Source organism: Lycorma delicatula, chromosome 7 (genome assembly GCF_047948215.1).
Source record: "Lycorma delicatula isolate Av1 chromosome 7, ASM4794821v1, whole genome shotgun sequence".
Lineage (NCBI taxonomy): Eukaryota > Metazoa > Arthropoda > Insecta > Hemiptera > Fulgoridae > Lycorma > Lycorma delicatula.
In genome coordinates, this window is record NC_134461.1 from 111,772,184 (window position 1) to 111,788,822 (window position 16,639).

At 28.0% G+C, this 16,639-nt stretch overlaps 1 protein-coding gene across 2 annotated transcripts in view; it reads right to left on the reverse strand.

The window, feature by feature from the left end:
- The window catches only part of Optix (optix), a 266,570-nt gene that overhangs the window by 16,715 nt on the left and 233,216 nt on the right, over positions 1–16,639 (reverse strand). The window lies entirely within an intron of this gene.

The following is a 16,639-nucleotide window of genomic DNA, read 5'->3' on the forward strand; positions in this document are numbered from 1 at the left end:
TGTTACTTTCATTTAAAAGGTTCTGAATTCGAATCTTGATCCATTTGTTTTAACGCTAATAACTCGTATTCATCTTGAAATTTAACTAGGAATCAGTCAGTACTTATTAAAACGAATAAATATTTATTTACAATCGATACATTGGAAGACAAATAATACATAATAATAACAATAATAAAGTAAATGAATAGTTATTCAGTCATTTGACAGCTGATTAATTCCATTATAAAAATTTTGGAACATGATAATTAATTATGCAGTGGGTAAAAAATTGTCTGACCAGAACTCGAAAGCGAAATCTCTGGATAAAAGGCATATATACTACTATACCTCCACGGAGATTAAAAAAATTATTAAAAATATAAAAATTTACAAATATAAATCCAATTATACTTTCTAAAAGTTAACAAATTCGAGAAAAAACCAATAAATATAATTTTATAAGTCTACAAAAATATGTTATATAATATTATTTTCTCCGGAGATAAATGGTATCATCTCAGTCTTTTATCGTTAATGTTCTAGATTCGAATCACGGTCAGGCTTAGCATTTGTCATGAGCTAGAAAACATATTCCTAATCAGAATCTTTGTGACGTGCGGTAAATTAATTATAAAAAACGAATGATGATGTTGATAAATATGACATATGAAATCACATCTTATATGGAATTATATGTTCACTTCATACGTCTTGGGAATATAATACAGAATGATTCAGAAGGTAAGGGAAATATTTTTGGAGCTATTCTTAATATTGAAATTAGAAAAAAGTTCATACAAGCATATGTTCGAAAATATTTTGTTATCGAAAAAATATAATATAATATAATATAATATCGAAAAAAATTATTTTGTTATCGAGTTATGGCTGGCGAAACATTTCACCCGGATCTCAGTTCCCCCGGTAAAATGAGGTCATACCGAAACTTTTAAAGTATTATATAAGGAGAAAACTTTAAGTTTTCTTATGTTTTTTGACTTCAAAAATCGAATAAATAGGTTCCAGAACTCTATTTCTTGTAGTTTTCATGATATGTAATGAAAAACAGAACGATCCGGTGACGAAAAAACACTTTTAAAACAAGTAAAATAACTTTGTTAAATGACAAATAAATTTGTAAATTTTTTTATTAAAACTTTTACAGAATTTAATTTTGAGGAAAATTGATGAAATTAGGTCTATAAAAAGAAGTCAATTTTTTTATTAAAAATAAATCAGAACAAAACTTAAGAGAAAAATGTTATGAACTGTAAAAATTAAAAATAGCTGTTTTTAGTTCAATAAATCGATCTTTGGAAAATTAAAACACTTTTAATAAATTAAAAAAAAAAAATACTTGTTGCAGTTTGTACTGTAATTAACAATAAATGTTTGAAAATTTCACTAATGACATCGATGCACTTTTCAAATCTATTTCTTACATTTTCTGTTGCCAAACTAATGATACCTTGGCGTTTCTTGGTGTGGGCAGCAGTGTTGAGTATGCGAGCGATCAGCCAGTGAGAAATTTTCAAACACTGTAAGAAATTCATCGGTTAAAAATTTCAGATAATCTTTCCTCATGACACGTGCGGTCATGGAACCTTTGGTTCGGCATGATACCGCACCAAACGTTAACCGAAAATAGTTGCTGGAAATATGATTCAACTATAGCATGTGGGTTTTCTTTAGACCACTGAAAGGAAGTCCGTATCTTGTTTATGTCATTACGGTAAAAGTAGCTTCATCCGAAAATAATATGAACGGAATTAAATCGTAATTATTTTTAACCATTGACAAAATTGCAGTCGTTTGGTATGGTCACCAAGCTGCAGGTGTTGAACTTTCTTAACCTGAAAAGGACGCCAATGCCGTACACAAAAATCATATCAACATATTCAACATGAGTGAGGAAACGGGAAATTTTTCAAAACAAAGAATTCAAAACGAAATTTCACGTTTTTAAATAAAATTTCAATTGGAAAAATATAGGTTCAGGTTAGAGGATAACAAATATAAATCAGTACATAACTTGATTATTAAAAATAAACACAATAAAAATTAAATAAATTAACAATTAATGTAATCCACCTTACCAGGACGTTGATACGTTTTCTAGATCTTTCAGCTTACTTGGAAGCCATCATCAGGAGTTAAAATTAATGCATTAAAGTCAAAGTTTAAAAATCATAGTTAAAATTTAAAAACAGTAATGACTGTCCCGGTCATAATAATATACTGAAGGAATATACATGTATTCGGTATACTTTTACATTGACTTACTGTACCGTATACTGAAGGTATAGTGAGTCATGACTGTTAAGATCTAGAGAACGTATCAACGTGCTGGTAAGGTGGATTATATTAATTGTTAATTTATTTATTTAACTATCAGCGTTTTGAGAAATTAACAATTAAAATTATGTCAAAAAACAGCTAAACTGCCAAACATAGCTAAACGCTATGACAAAAATGAGTAGTATTCAAATTAATTTCGAAGCATAGAATTAGTTTTGCTAACTTAATTTTGCAAAGGTCTAACTAAATTTATTATACTAAATTTTAATTTTTACAAATTCGTAAGATTTTTCTGTTGAGTTTTGTTTTTTCTTTTTTTTTATATTAAAAGTTGATTGTTTCGCGTTTTTCATTGTCTTTATTACATTAATTTTTTCAAACTTAAATTCTCTACACGGTTTGATAATATAATTTACGCATTTATTAGTCATTTATTAAAGTTATTGTACTTCAAAAACCTAAAAAAACATATTTTTCGTCACCAAATATTTGTATTTTACGTTGGATTCATGAAACCTACACAAAATAAAATTCTGGAACATGTTTTATTCAATTTTTCAGATCAAAAACATAAAAAAAATCATCAACTTTATCCCTTATATAACGCTTTAAAAATGTCAGTCCCTCGTTTTACCGTAGGAACTGAAATCTAGATGAAATTTTCGTTAGTTTAACTCAATAATAAAGCATTTTAGGACACATATATTTGTATGAGCTTTTTTTTGTTATTTTGAGCTCTAGAATCAGTTCCCAAAATATTTCCCTTTCCTTTTGATTCAATATAAATATTAGTGATATTAAAAGAAAAATTATTTATTAGAAATTTCTTCAGCTATAAATGATTTTTAAATAATGTTTGAATTCTAATTTATAAATTTATTATTTTAATGTATAAAATAACCGCTAATATGAAAAATAGATTATTCCATTTTATTATAGCGAACAGACTAATAAGTAACATATAAAAACACTAAAACAATTGCCGACTAAAAATATAATTTTTTGTAGCACCATCTATATTATGTTATTGATCAGATTAATAATTTATGTCTATATTAAAAATAATTTAATTGGAACAATTTAATAAACAATAAAATATCCTTTTATGGTGAGTTAGACTACATCAAATGATGTATATTAACATTTAGACTTTAATAAAGATAATCTTAATAATTATTAAGCTCTTGTGTTAATTACATTCAACTCAATTCATGCTCGTATATATTAATTTTTTTTTTTAATATATTAAATATTTCGTTTTAGAACATTAGTTATATATTATAATTATTATTTTACATTAACATAAATTATATTTACCGATAAAATATTTTTTTTATTATGTTTTATAATATTGTATACGATTCTTTTTATTGATAAACTCAATTATTTAAGTTATAATTTTATTCTCGCTATTACTTTTCAAATGTTATATGTTTTCGATATGATACACAGTTTTTTCGATTCATTTTAAATACAGTTTTGAAGATAAGAGATCAATATTAATAGTAATCTTAATACTAATAACAATAAAGAAATAAAAATTGCTTCGGGTAAATTACATGTTACATCAGTATTAAGTTATAGTCTTAATATAACCCTACTACTTAATATAGTTGCAGATACATTTTATTTTATATTTAAAAGAACACAAATAATGATCATTTAGATATAATGTAATGTTATTTAATTCATATATATATATATATATATATATATATATATATATATATATGTATAAAAAAATGCTTATGTTATTAATAATAAAAATAATAATATAATAGTTTAATTAAGACTTTAGTTAAAACGTTTAGACATTTGAATTGGGTATAAGTTTATATAGCCTACATAAAACTTGTTATTAATTGCCTTATAAATACACGGTTAATATAACATATTTTTTTACGTGAGGTGGTTGTAACTACACTTATTATTATATTATAAATCGATATATATGCATATGTAGTGTCGGTGTTTTTATTTTGCTCTAAGAATAACAATAATAATAATAATAATAAAAGTAAAAATAATAATAATTGCAAGATTTATAAATTTGATTTAAAACTAATATAACATATTACTCCTGCTCTATAACTTTATATTATTTTAAATTTTAACTATTTGCTATATCAATAGACTTGTATCTACCTCCTTTAGATACGCCTAAGGGTTTAAAGAAACATAATAGCTATATTTATTAGTACAATAATTTATTTTACAATATTTATGATCGATATCATTTGTATTATCATTTTATATCCTGTTAGTTATATTGTTATAATATATGGTAAAGAAATATATATTTTCTCTTTCGTAGTTACCTAAAGCATTATTATTATTATATGATTTCACTGAATTATTTTCAAGCATTAGGATTATTATTTAAATTAATATTACCATTAATATATTTATATCAGTAATATATAAAGAATTTACTATTGATTTTTATCATCTATCATTTCATTTATTATTTTCACTATTTAAAAATTAAAAGGAAATTAAATGTTTTTAATCACATTTCTCATATTCTTTAAATATTTCTAGTGTTTTTCAGGGATCAAATGATGTTCCCACTATTTTTTTGTTTGTAAAAAAAAACATCAAAGTAGTTTACTATTCATTATTAATTTTTAAAAACATAAATGACACATGATTTTACTTTTAAATCTATTATATCATTTTCAACGTACACCTTAATGTTATTTTAATAGGTTAACTATTATATCTTTTTATTTAAAGAAATATTACCGTTCTTATTTATGTTTTAAAAGTAGTTATTACATAATAGATAGGGGTATGTATGGGTTATTAAATCTGAATAACATTAAATATTATTCCAGAGCTCTAGAGCTGTTAAATACAATGAAAAATTTAAAAATAGTACTATAATGAAAATCTCTGTTTTATTTTAAAAAAAGCTAACAACACAGTTATAGGACTTTCCCGTCACACGAGAAATAGTAAAAACTAAAGTAAACGGGAAAGTTCTTTAATTATGGGTTGTTTTCTGATATACGGCTTACTCACACATCCACAGACGAATAATTTAAAATATTAATTTTTATATTTAAGTATGTTATTTTTTTCATTTATTTATCCCAATGATTCTAACTAAAGTGCGCCCGCATACCGTATTTAATTTGCACGGGTGTGGTGGTACTCTCTCTTTTTTTGTTTAGTCTCCGGGAATTACCGTTCAGGTATTACTTCAGAGGATGATATGTATGAATATAAATGAAGTGTAGTCTTGTACAGTCTCAGTCAGGTCACCCATTCCTGAGATGTCTTATTAATAGAAACCCAACCACCAAACACACCGGTATCCACGATCTAATATTCAAATTTTTTACAAAAGTAACTGCCTTTACTAGAATTTGAACCTTAGAACTTTGGACTTCGAAATCAGCTGATTTGGGATGATGAATTCACCATTACACCAATCCGGTGGGTAGGTGTGGTGTTACTAGCGACAACGGTCGGCACTAATTAACCTAATGTAATTTCACAAATTATCTAGAACAAATTTTGCTGGTACGGTCGGCAGACTGGTATAGCCGCAAGGCTTAACGCACCAAGTATCGAGTCTACCGAACGATCGAGTTCGAGGTCCAGCAAGACCGAGTTACTTTTTTAAACCTTAAATATAATCATTTATTTAATTCTACAGTCCCCCTGTGTCGTCAAAACATAGAAGATGACTGCAACAGAATTTCTTGGGGTAGGGGTGCAATTTTTCAAACATTTTTTTGCAAATATTGTTATTTTTTCATTGTTAACATATGTGCCTAAGAAAAAAATAGGTTCTTAATTAGGCGAACTCTTGAGATACTGAGGATGATCTTTCTTTACAGCCTCACTCACTTGATCTTTTAAGTTGAAAATTTATTGGCATCAATCCCCCATATAAAGTAATCTGACCAAGTTTGGTCAAAATCGGTCTAGTAGTTCTGGAGATATAAGGTAATTCATAGGCTAACACCGAACACTTACACTTGCATACAAATATTAAAGTCCAGAAAATTTCTATCTGGTTTTTTGGGTTCCTTAGGTGTTAAAACGTCAAGATTCTATGAAAACCGCGTATGCCCAAACTGGACCGATTTCAATACTTTCCCTTCTAGAGCTATAGCGCTATCTAAACGGGAAAGTAAAAAAAAATAAAAGTAAAATTATAGAATTTATATTGATCAGACAAAACTGTAATTGTAGAATATTTAAAATATCGTTAATATGATGTGTATTTAATGTATGTTACCTATTATAAATAATAATTTACTTTTTTATAAAAGATCGGGTATCAACAGCCCGATGGAAATTGGTAGCGTATGAAAAAATGCCATGACTAACCGGGATTCGAACCCGGACCTTCGCAAGGACTGCCGAAACGCTACCTACTCAGGCAAGAAAGTCTGTAATAGTTTTTATTTTATCATTTTTTTATTTTTCAAAGTAAACACATAAATTATTTATTAATAATTATGATTTTAATAAATTTATAAAATTTTTATTTTTTTGAATTAAATACTTGAATTAATTTAATAATTAATTCTTTTGTTTTTATGAAATATATAACTTATCGTATTTTATTGGATAATTACAAAAACAAGTTTAAAAAAAAAAACAGTGATATGGAGCATAAACCAGTTTTAGGATTATCATTTTTTTGAGCTTAAACCTTTGTTGTCCTAATTAAATATTAACATATAGACAATTTACCGACTGCTTAGCCGTTAATATTTTATAAAAATATGATAATGTTATAACATCGTAAGAGAAAATGTTAATTATTTACATAAGTATTTAAATTTAAATCCAAATACTCTTTTGGAACTTGTTTGTTATCGCACCGCCACTTTATTCAGATTTCATGAAAAAATGTATAATAACGATTATTTAAGGTGGAAAAAGTACATTTTTTAATGAACAATAAAAAATACATAACACTAAATTACGTTGACTTCCTGTACTGAAGAATCGTACGTATATCAACATAACTTAACAAGACATAATCTACACTCGGTAACATCGTCTAATTAACGTTAAATAGCGTATTATATGCATATTTAACTATAATTACACAAGGTTTGCGAAGCGAGCGTAGGTTATGTTGATATACGTACGATTCGGCAGTACACGAAGTCAAAATATTTTAAACAAACAACCAACGCTCGTTTCGCTCGTTAACAGAGATATATTTTGTTTAATACATTGTAATAATATGTTGTTTTTTGACAAAGAAGTTGAATCAAAAAAATTGCAAAAAGTGGCGGTGCGATAAGAAAGACCACTCTTTTCAACAAATGTATGTTAAAATTATATAGGGGAAAATTTGAATAAATATTTTTTTCTAAATCTTTAAACACAGCTTATTATTTAGACTATTTTAAAAATAATAAACTAATGTATCTATTTTCAGTTCTTCATTATTAAGTATTAATAAAATTATATTTTAAATAAAAATTGTGGGTTTGTACTTACATAGAACTTGCATTGTAGAAATTAAATTTCCTTAAACAATAAAAATCACATTAATAATAACTAAATTTTTTTAAAAACAGTCAAAATTGATATTAAAAACAAATTAAAAAAGATTTTAACGTAATGTTACTTTATATTTTTATAAATATATATCTTAATTCGTAACCAGTTTTATATGTATGGTTTAAAAACGTCAATTTTTTTATATTTTGTAAATGAAAAAAATTGTAAGACTTAAAACTGAACTAAATTAATTTTCAATGCCAGGTACATAATTAATAATTTTAATGTGCTTCAATTTTTTTGACAGATACATTTATTTAAACAATTATTAGTTAAATACAATTATGAATCATAATGTTTTTCATATGAAGAAAACAGAACGTATATTGGTTATCATAACAGAGAGGTTGAATTGATAAGTGGAAGAAGAGGTTAGGGGGTTGTAATAGAGGGGGGGTACGTTTATGTATAGAACAGAGTGTTGATTACCATGTCAAAGCAATGGAACCCCCTGAATGGAGACACTTAGAGTATGGCAGGCTGTGATTAGACCTGCAGTATGATAGGTATCTGATACTGCTCCATATGGCCTTTATTGTTCAGTCCATTATATTTGCTCCTATTATTTCTGGACACAATACAATCCTGTAATGCAATACCACGCGTATTCATGTACCCGGTACCGCGGCATCGATACCTCTTAAGTAGATAGTCCTACCTGATCGTTCCATCTCTCTTTTTCCCCCGTATACACAATCATTCATTCATTTATTTATTCACTCATTCAACAGCTGAATTTTGCTTGTTTTGGTAATTTATAAAAAATAGCGCTGTTTTATTCCTTACATTCTTTTTCTTATTGATCCACTTTTTTTTCTTTTAGGCTGTTATACTTCACAAAAAAAAAAACGAGAAAACAAAAAACTACCTAAGCTATTCACTAACAATAAGCATAATTTTTTTTTAACTAACATCTAATTTTTTTAGATTGGTCTTAAAATTATTAACTATTTGAAGAGTCTAACTTAAAGTAATAATAATAATATATAGAAATAATATTAATTAGAAAAAAGAAATTGCCAAGCAGGTATAAAATAATTCACTATGTTTTGTTAACAATTCTTTGAGTAGTTTTATTATTTTGGGGTTCGCTCCTTATAGGTATGATTATTTAATTTACACATTTTTTATAATCTTTTAAAAATAAAATAAATTATACGAAATTTGAAGTTACTTAATTTTTGGTTTTTTAAATTAAATGAATGCTTATATATATATATATATATTTAAAGGGGATAAATCTGGGAAGAACACAAGATACCAAAACCAACATCAGATGCCTGACATTTGCAGGTCACCTGGAAATACTCAGCAACAATAGACAGGAGCATGAAAAGCACTGGAACCTTTACGTGAAATCGCTGCCAAGAAGGGGTTACAAATATTATACGAGAAAACACAATATATTGAAAGGCAAAACAGCTATACAAAAACTATTCACGCAAAATCCAGAAACATTAAAAGAGTCGAAAAATTCAAGTACGTAGGGCAATGTATACTATTAAGAGGAACAAACAAGCCATCCAACATGGAAAGGACAGAAAAACTTCAGACAGCATACAGACTCACATGGTGGCACTGTAATCAGCGGATTATATCGAGTCAGACGGCACTACAAGACAGTCGTGCTACCAGAAGCCCTGTACACATCAGAAACTACCAGAATTGGGAAATCAGGCAACACCAAAACAGAAAAAATAGAACGGAAAATACTTACAAAAGAAAAAAGAGAAAAACGACTTAGGATTTTATAATCATGAAACATTCAAGTTCAAATTTGTCGTTAAGGGCAAAATGAATAATAATAATTATATATATGATTTATTATTTAGTTTTACGGGCATCAACTATTGTGGTTATTAGCTCTATAAATATTTTACGATTAAAATATAATTAAATAATTGAAATTACAAAGGAAACTAATAGTTACTGTCAACAAGAAAACTAATGTCTGATGTTTAATCATGTTTGATGAAATATGTTTAAAAAAAGTCCCTACCATTTTTTTTTTTTTTTGCTCAATAACAATTATAATTCCAATCGACTCTCCTGCGGAGCCATAAGTAAGTTTCCTGAAAAAACCACGTGATAAGAAGGCCCTTAAGGAACCCCCAAAATAAATAATACACAATAAACAGCTGCAAGCAAACTTAAAGTCAAATATGAAGTTTCAAGCTCAGTCATAAATTACATACCATTAATTTCAGCACTATATAGTTCACAAAACAAACAATAACAATAAATAAAAAAGAAAAAGAAAGAGAAGTAACAAGAAATTAGATATGACACCACTAAACTTGACGGTGTTAGATTCCAAAGTGTTTCGCCGACCCTAAGTCGAGTACATTGGCTCGTTTCAACCATCGGACGTCTCTGCTGTTATCGAGTAGATTAATTGCAAAGTGGTTTACATGATTCTCAAGCCTCTGCAGATATTTGACAATGCTTTGTTGTGGAATCTCACGAACCGATGGGAGCTCCAGATAATCCTGAATATCATCATTCCGCATGAACCACGGAGCTTCGGCAATTACCATCGCTACTTTATTCTGAAATCGTTGTATAATTCCTCATTACTAGTACTAGCCGTTCCCCATAATTCTACACCGTACGTCCAGATTGGGTGCAGGATAGTCTTGTAAATTAAGATCATGTTGCATAACGCGAGGTCTGAGTTCCTCCGTAGCAGCTAATGAAGTTCCCTGTTCCTTGCGTTTAGCTGTTTCCTCTTCATCCTCACGTGACATACAGATGTTAATGTATTTCATTTGTTCATCAGATACAATACAGACTAAATGTTAAAATATTTATTGTTATTTTAATGACCATATAAATGTTGAAATAACAGTTATTGTTAACTAGCTGTTTTCCCTTTCTGCAATTGAAATGTTGTCCTATCTTTTTTATTTCAATGTTTTTTTAGCAGATTCATCTCTTGTTTGCTTAGAAAGTGTAACCTCAGTTTGTTTCTTCTCTGGATCTAGTGGTGTCTAGTTGTTTCTTCCACCGGGTTGGTCTAGTGGTGAACTCGTCATCACAAATTTGCTAATTTCGAAGCCGAGAGTTCTAATATTAAAATCATATTAATAAATACAAGAGAGGTTGAAGTTTCCCTTTCTATGTTTCAAAAAGTAAGAATTTTTTTTATTGTCTTTAAAATAATTTTGTAGAATTTAGTCTTTTCAAACATATATATTTAAAAAAGCACTTGTAAGTGCCTTAAGACTATTTTTCATTAAATTAACATCATAACCCTAAACTTATATAACTTCATAACGCTAAAGATATATATCAAGTTTAGATATAGTAATATTTTAAATTCACCCTGCAAGAATTTTTATATTCTTAGTATTTGTTACGTGAAAAAAGCAAACTTGTTCAGTTTTAGCATAAATTAAGAAGGAGATTTTTTTAATTATCTGCTATTTCGGTTGTTCACCGGAAAAAACGGTTCTATAAATAGGCTACAGACGTAGATTTATTTCTACAACGATCAAAATAAAGACACTAAGGATAAAAGTTGTTATATTAAAGTATAAAAGTGTCTTATTTATGTGATAATTTATTAAAACAATATTAGAATTAAAATATATACAAAAAAATTCTCTCTTACGTAAACGCATGTTTATATAATAACAATACTATACATACATACACAAATTTACGTAGTGTTTACTCATTTATTATACGCTGTTTGTTTTTTGACAAACTTTTAACTTCTATTCTATAAAAAACGGAATTAATACCGTATAAAAAGACCATTTTATTTTTAAATTTGGACAAGTTCCAAATTGTGCTTTTGTTATCCACCTCATATAAAAGCTTAAATATACAGAAGTATTTTGAAGGCATAAGTGTAGGGAGCGTCTTGCAAACACTCTTCAGTTTTGAAAGGGTAAGTATACCTCACAAAACATCTTCTCCTTTACCTCTCTCCCTAATCTACACTTCTTCTTCAGCTTCAACAAACTCTGTCTGACTGCCATCTGCCAAGAAATCGATGCACAAACATTTCTTTTATTTATCTCCATTAGACTGAAAGTTCTTTGTTGTTTCCTTCGTCTTCTTTAAAGGATATTGGAATTACAATTGTTACTTATAACACTGGATAGGGTTAGATTATATAACGTTATTCACGCATCTACGAATTTAAGAGTTTTTTTTTAATTTTTTATTCATTCAATTATTATTTATTTTAAATATTTTTGTAGATCATTCATAATTAATATTTTTTTTTTTATTGATTTGGTTATAACTGTTTTTTTTTTTAAACAACCAATATCAGTCTAATAACGCTGACCAAAATAAAAAGAAAAACTTTCAGCTATAGAAAAATAACAAATAAATTAACTGGTCATGAGAAAGTTTTTTTTATTATAAATTATTTTAAAAAATTACATTTATTTTTAAAGAAGATATTTAAATAAACATTCAGTATAATAATACCTGCCTGTTTTATTCTATGAGTTATACAAGAAAATTTTGTATTACTTCCTTTTTTTTTGACAGGATCATCACTGTAGAACCTGATAGAATAGTTAGTTAATTTCTGGCTAGTTTTTTAGTTCTAACATACTCCTTCATTCTTTAACTCTGTCGCTTTCTTTTTTCTTCTGACCACTTTATGTTAGTGCATTATTTATTCTTCTAGATCCCTTTGAATTCTAATATTTTTTCCTAAGCGTCCAACGTCTTTTAAATCCGTCACATTTATATTTCCTGCCCTTAGGATTTCTTTAACTTGCTTGAACCATTTAACCTTCGTCCTATCACCATTGTACTTGTCAAAAATTCTCTTCCTAAGCCTGTTTGAATCCATTCTTATTAGATGTCTCTCAGTCTTTGCTTATGTTTGTTTCCGTGATTCTACCAGACTCTTGGTAAAGTTCCTGATTCTACCTTAATTTCCAACCACCGTTAGTTTTTCTATGGGCCCTAGAATTTTCTTTAGTATCCGTCTTTAAGCCAATTCCAGTTTATTCATTTCTCTTTGGTTCAGAGCTACGCATTCTGCCGCGTATAAAACTCCTCGTAGTGTTACCAGACCCGTCAACGGATCTCCTTGAGATCCGTTTCTTATTGTGCACGTCTTTCTTTAGACGATACGATTTTAGAATATTATTGATATCCTGATGATGTTTGCTTCCTTTTTCATTCCATTTGGTTGGATAACTTCATCCAAGCAAGTAAATTTGTTCGTCTTCTTAATTTTTTCAAGCTCTTTTCATAATTTTGTTGCGTTCTGAATATAAGTCATAGTATGTTTTTTTTTCTATAGAAATTTGTAAGCCTGCCTTTTTGGCCATCCCGTGTAAAAAATTTAGTAGTTGTTTTGCTATTTCTATATCTTCTGCCAAAAGGGTGAGATCATCTGAAAAGGCCAGAAATCAATGTTCAGATCCTGCCTCGCACGTTATTTATTTATTAATTAATATTATTTCATAGACTGAAATTTACCTTTACTTCATTTTTTCTGTTTAATTTTCTTTTACTTGAAAATTTTCAAATTTATACTGATGTTCGAAATATCTATTGTAATTAGTTAACTTTGGCTAGTTTTACTCCAATGAACGTACGTGTACGTTTGAGAGTATTTTGGGGCCTCAAATCATTTGAATAGTTTGATGCTGTTTTACATTTGTTTATTATTTCATTTAATAAATTTCTTATAATAATTAAACTCAGATTTATTTTAAGTTATCTCTCAACACTATTTTCATATCTATTAATTAATTAAAACACTTCTTTAGATTTTTTTTTATTTTTAATTATCCTAGTTAAAATTTATTCTTATGATTAGTCTACTAACTATTATATATATATATATAAATAAATAAGAATTTTATTAATTTTATGCCTAATACTATTGGAAAATGAATGTTTTACATCCATTCATTTTAATATTTTTTCTTCACAGGAATCGCTTGATACTTATTTAATGAAGACCGGTGTTTATTTATACAACTCCAAAGTCACAAATATACACTTACTACGCAAATAAATATTATTATGTACCATATAAAGTAAAAGACATTATTCTATTGCTGGCCTCCTAGGTAAAGATATATGACAAAAAATGCCTAAGTGAGGTCAAAATAAATTATATAGTATGTACATTATAAAAATACAAAAAATTAAGTATATGTTATATTGTAATTAGTTCAATGTTTTTTTATGGAATTAGAAAAAAAATTGTAAAGTGGGATGATCTTGTAATCTTAATTACTAAAAAATTATTACTAAGAGAGAGAGAGATGGAACAACAGATAAGAATAGGACAGTATAATGTAGAAGTTATTAAATGCCTAAAATATTAGACACAAACTGTATCTTTCCAGAGCAGACAATTCAAGAAATTCAGAGAATTATAGTCCTTTCATGAAGTGAGTTTTGTTCATTGAAGGGAATAATGAAGGCAAGAATAAAAATTAAGAAGAAAAGTATGAAATTTAATAATTTTATTTTTCCCATTTTAATAAATGTAGATATCATACATGGTGTACTAGAGCATATTTAAAAAAAATTGCTGGTGTGGCAAAAAAACCCACTTAGAGGTGAATATGCCGATTGTTAAAAGAAGTGAGATTATACAAGGAACTACAATAGTGAAGGAATAATATAGGGTTTATCAGGAAGCTGAAATGGGAACGAGCTGGAAATTTTAGTAGAAAAAAAAATAGTTGATGGAGTAAGATAATGAACACCACTAAATAGGGGCAAAAAAGATAAGTGTAGGCTGTTAAAGAGATGGCTAGTTAAAATAAGTAAGAAAGAAATAGTAACTTGGTTTATGTGGATAGATAGAGGATAGAAGAGAACAGAGGACATTCAAGAGAAAAGAGAACTCCGAAATCTAAGTCCTTTGGTATCCGACAAAATTAGTACTAGTAACACTTAAGAGAAGGCTTACATATTATTATTTACTTCAAGTTTTTTTTGTTGTAATTTTACGTTAATTTTCTTGTAAAATAATAGTTAATCATCATTACATTATGCATTTAAGGTAACAAAAATATGCTTAAAAAGATTAATAATAATAATAAAACATGCTACTTCAATAAGCATGATTTTACTTTTCTTTTTAACCGTATTATACAGACACATGTCTAGACACCTTCACACTTTTTAGATAAACTAAATAAATATATACTATTATACTTATAAAATAATATACATATCCTGCTTATAACCTTTTAAACTCTGAAAGATTATAAGAGTCCAAAGATAACATTTCTATACTATAATTTAAGCTTGAAATGACTTGGCGTGAACGGGAACGCGTATATCCACATGATAATGTCTTAACGATACAAAGAAATTTGCATTGCAAATAGAAAACCCCATTACTTATATCGTATTACGATATTCAAATGTTACAGCCCAAGAAGAAATATGTCGAGAGTTAAGTAAATAACGTTATTAGTGTTTTCAAATAAACAAGTAAACATTTAGTTGTTTCATACGCCTTTTGATTCTTCTATTATTCGTTTATTATTATTCTAACATTTTTTTTATTTTTTACTACGCTATGTTTACATAGTTTGGTTTAGACCCATTGTATTCAACGCCACTTAGTCTTGTTTAAATAAATAGTATAGGATATTGATGCTTGAAACCTTTCTTTATCTACCAATAACTTAATGGTTATACAGTTTGTGTTGCTTAGTTCTTTTTGGTTTGGTAGTTGGTTAGATTTTAAGAAGTATAATGCGTTTGTGGGTACACAAGACTTGTTTTGTTTCTTCTCTATTGTGTTTTATTCCATCTCGATATGTTCCCACGCATCTCTTTTCTTCGATTGGTTAGAGGCAAGTGTATATATGTATATATATATAAAATGTATACAAAAAAAGAAAGATGAACTCCAGTAGGGAGAATATAGACATAAGAGTAAAGAAAGGAACAAGTAAAATAAAAAAGACATGCCTGAACAACAAGAGCTAAAACATACACAAACTAAGGAAGAGAATGATTGTTTGAGTAGCTGATACTTTGCTGTTGTTGAAGATTGTATGAGTTAAAGAAGATGATGTGGGAGGGGGAAGAGGGTGGCGCCTTCTATCATTATAGGGCAGCTTGTGGTGGCGCCATAAACCATTGTCCAGTCATTGTCTTCAAGTTCTCTCTCCACTGTCGCTGACTTCCGGCCATTCTCTAATGGGCTTACCTTTCCGCTTTGTTGGGGACAAATTGGCTCAGCTGTTATTTCTTTTCAATCCCCCACTACTTTTTAAATTATTCTCGACCTCATCGTACCCCACCAATTCTTTATCTTCTATCAATCCACAAAGTCTTTACAATAATGTAAATTATACAAGACATCTATTCTTCATTTCTCCTTCCCTGTTTTCTTAAATTGCAAATTGTTATCTTCAGTGATGTAACCTTTTTTTTTATTTATATATTTTTATTGTTTTCAATATGCACAATATTTAACAATACAATTCTTTCTTAAACGTTATGTTTCCTTTTTTTAATTATATAGAATCAAACGATCTACTCATGTAAATAAAACATAAGACTACAGGAAATAACTTTTGCGAAAAAATATAGTGAATTATGTATTGCTACATTCAATTTAACTTGACGCTACTATCATCTTTCTGTTTTTTACAGGAGTCCTATATTAACGCGGTGAAGAATTGAAGATAATTTTCTTAAAAGAAAGATAACTTATCAAAGATAACTTTTCAACCTTTTGAAAAGATATTGCTGAACAATACAGTCAACAACAGATACCACAGATAAAGAAACGTCAACATTCCAACTTGCAGAAAATAACGAACCAATCCAAAAGGGTTGGTCTAGTGGTAAATGCGTC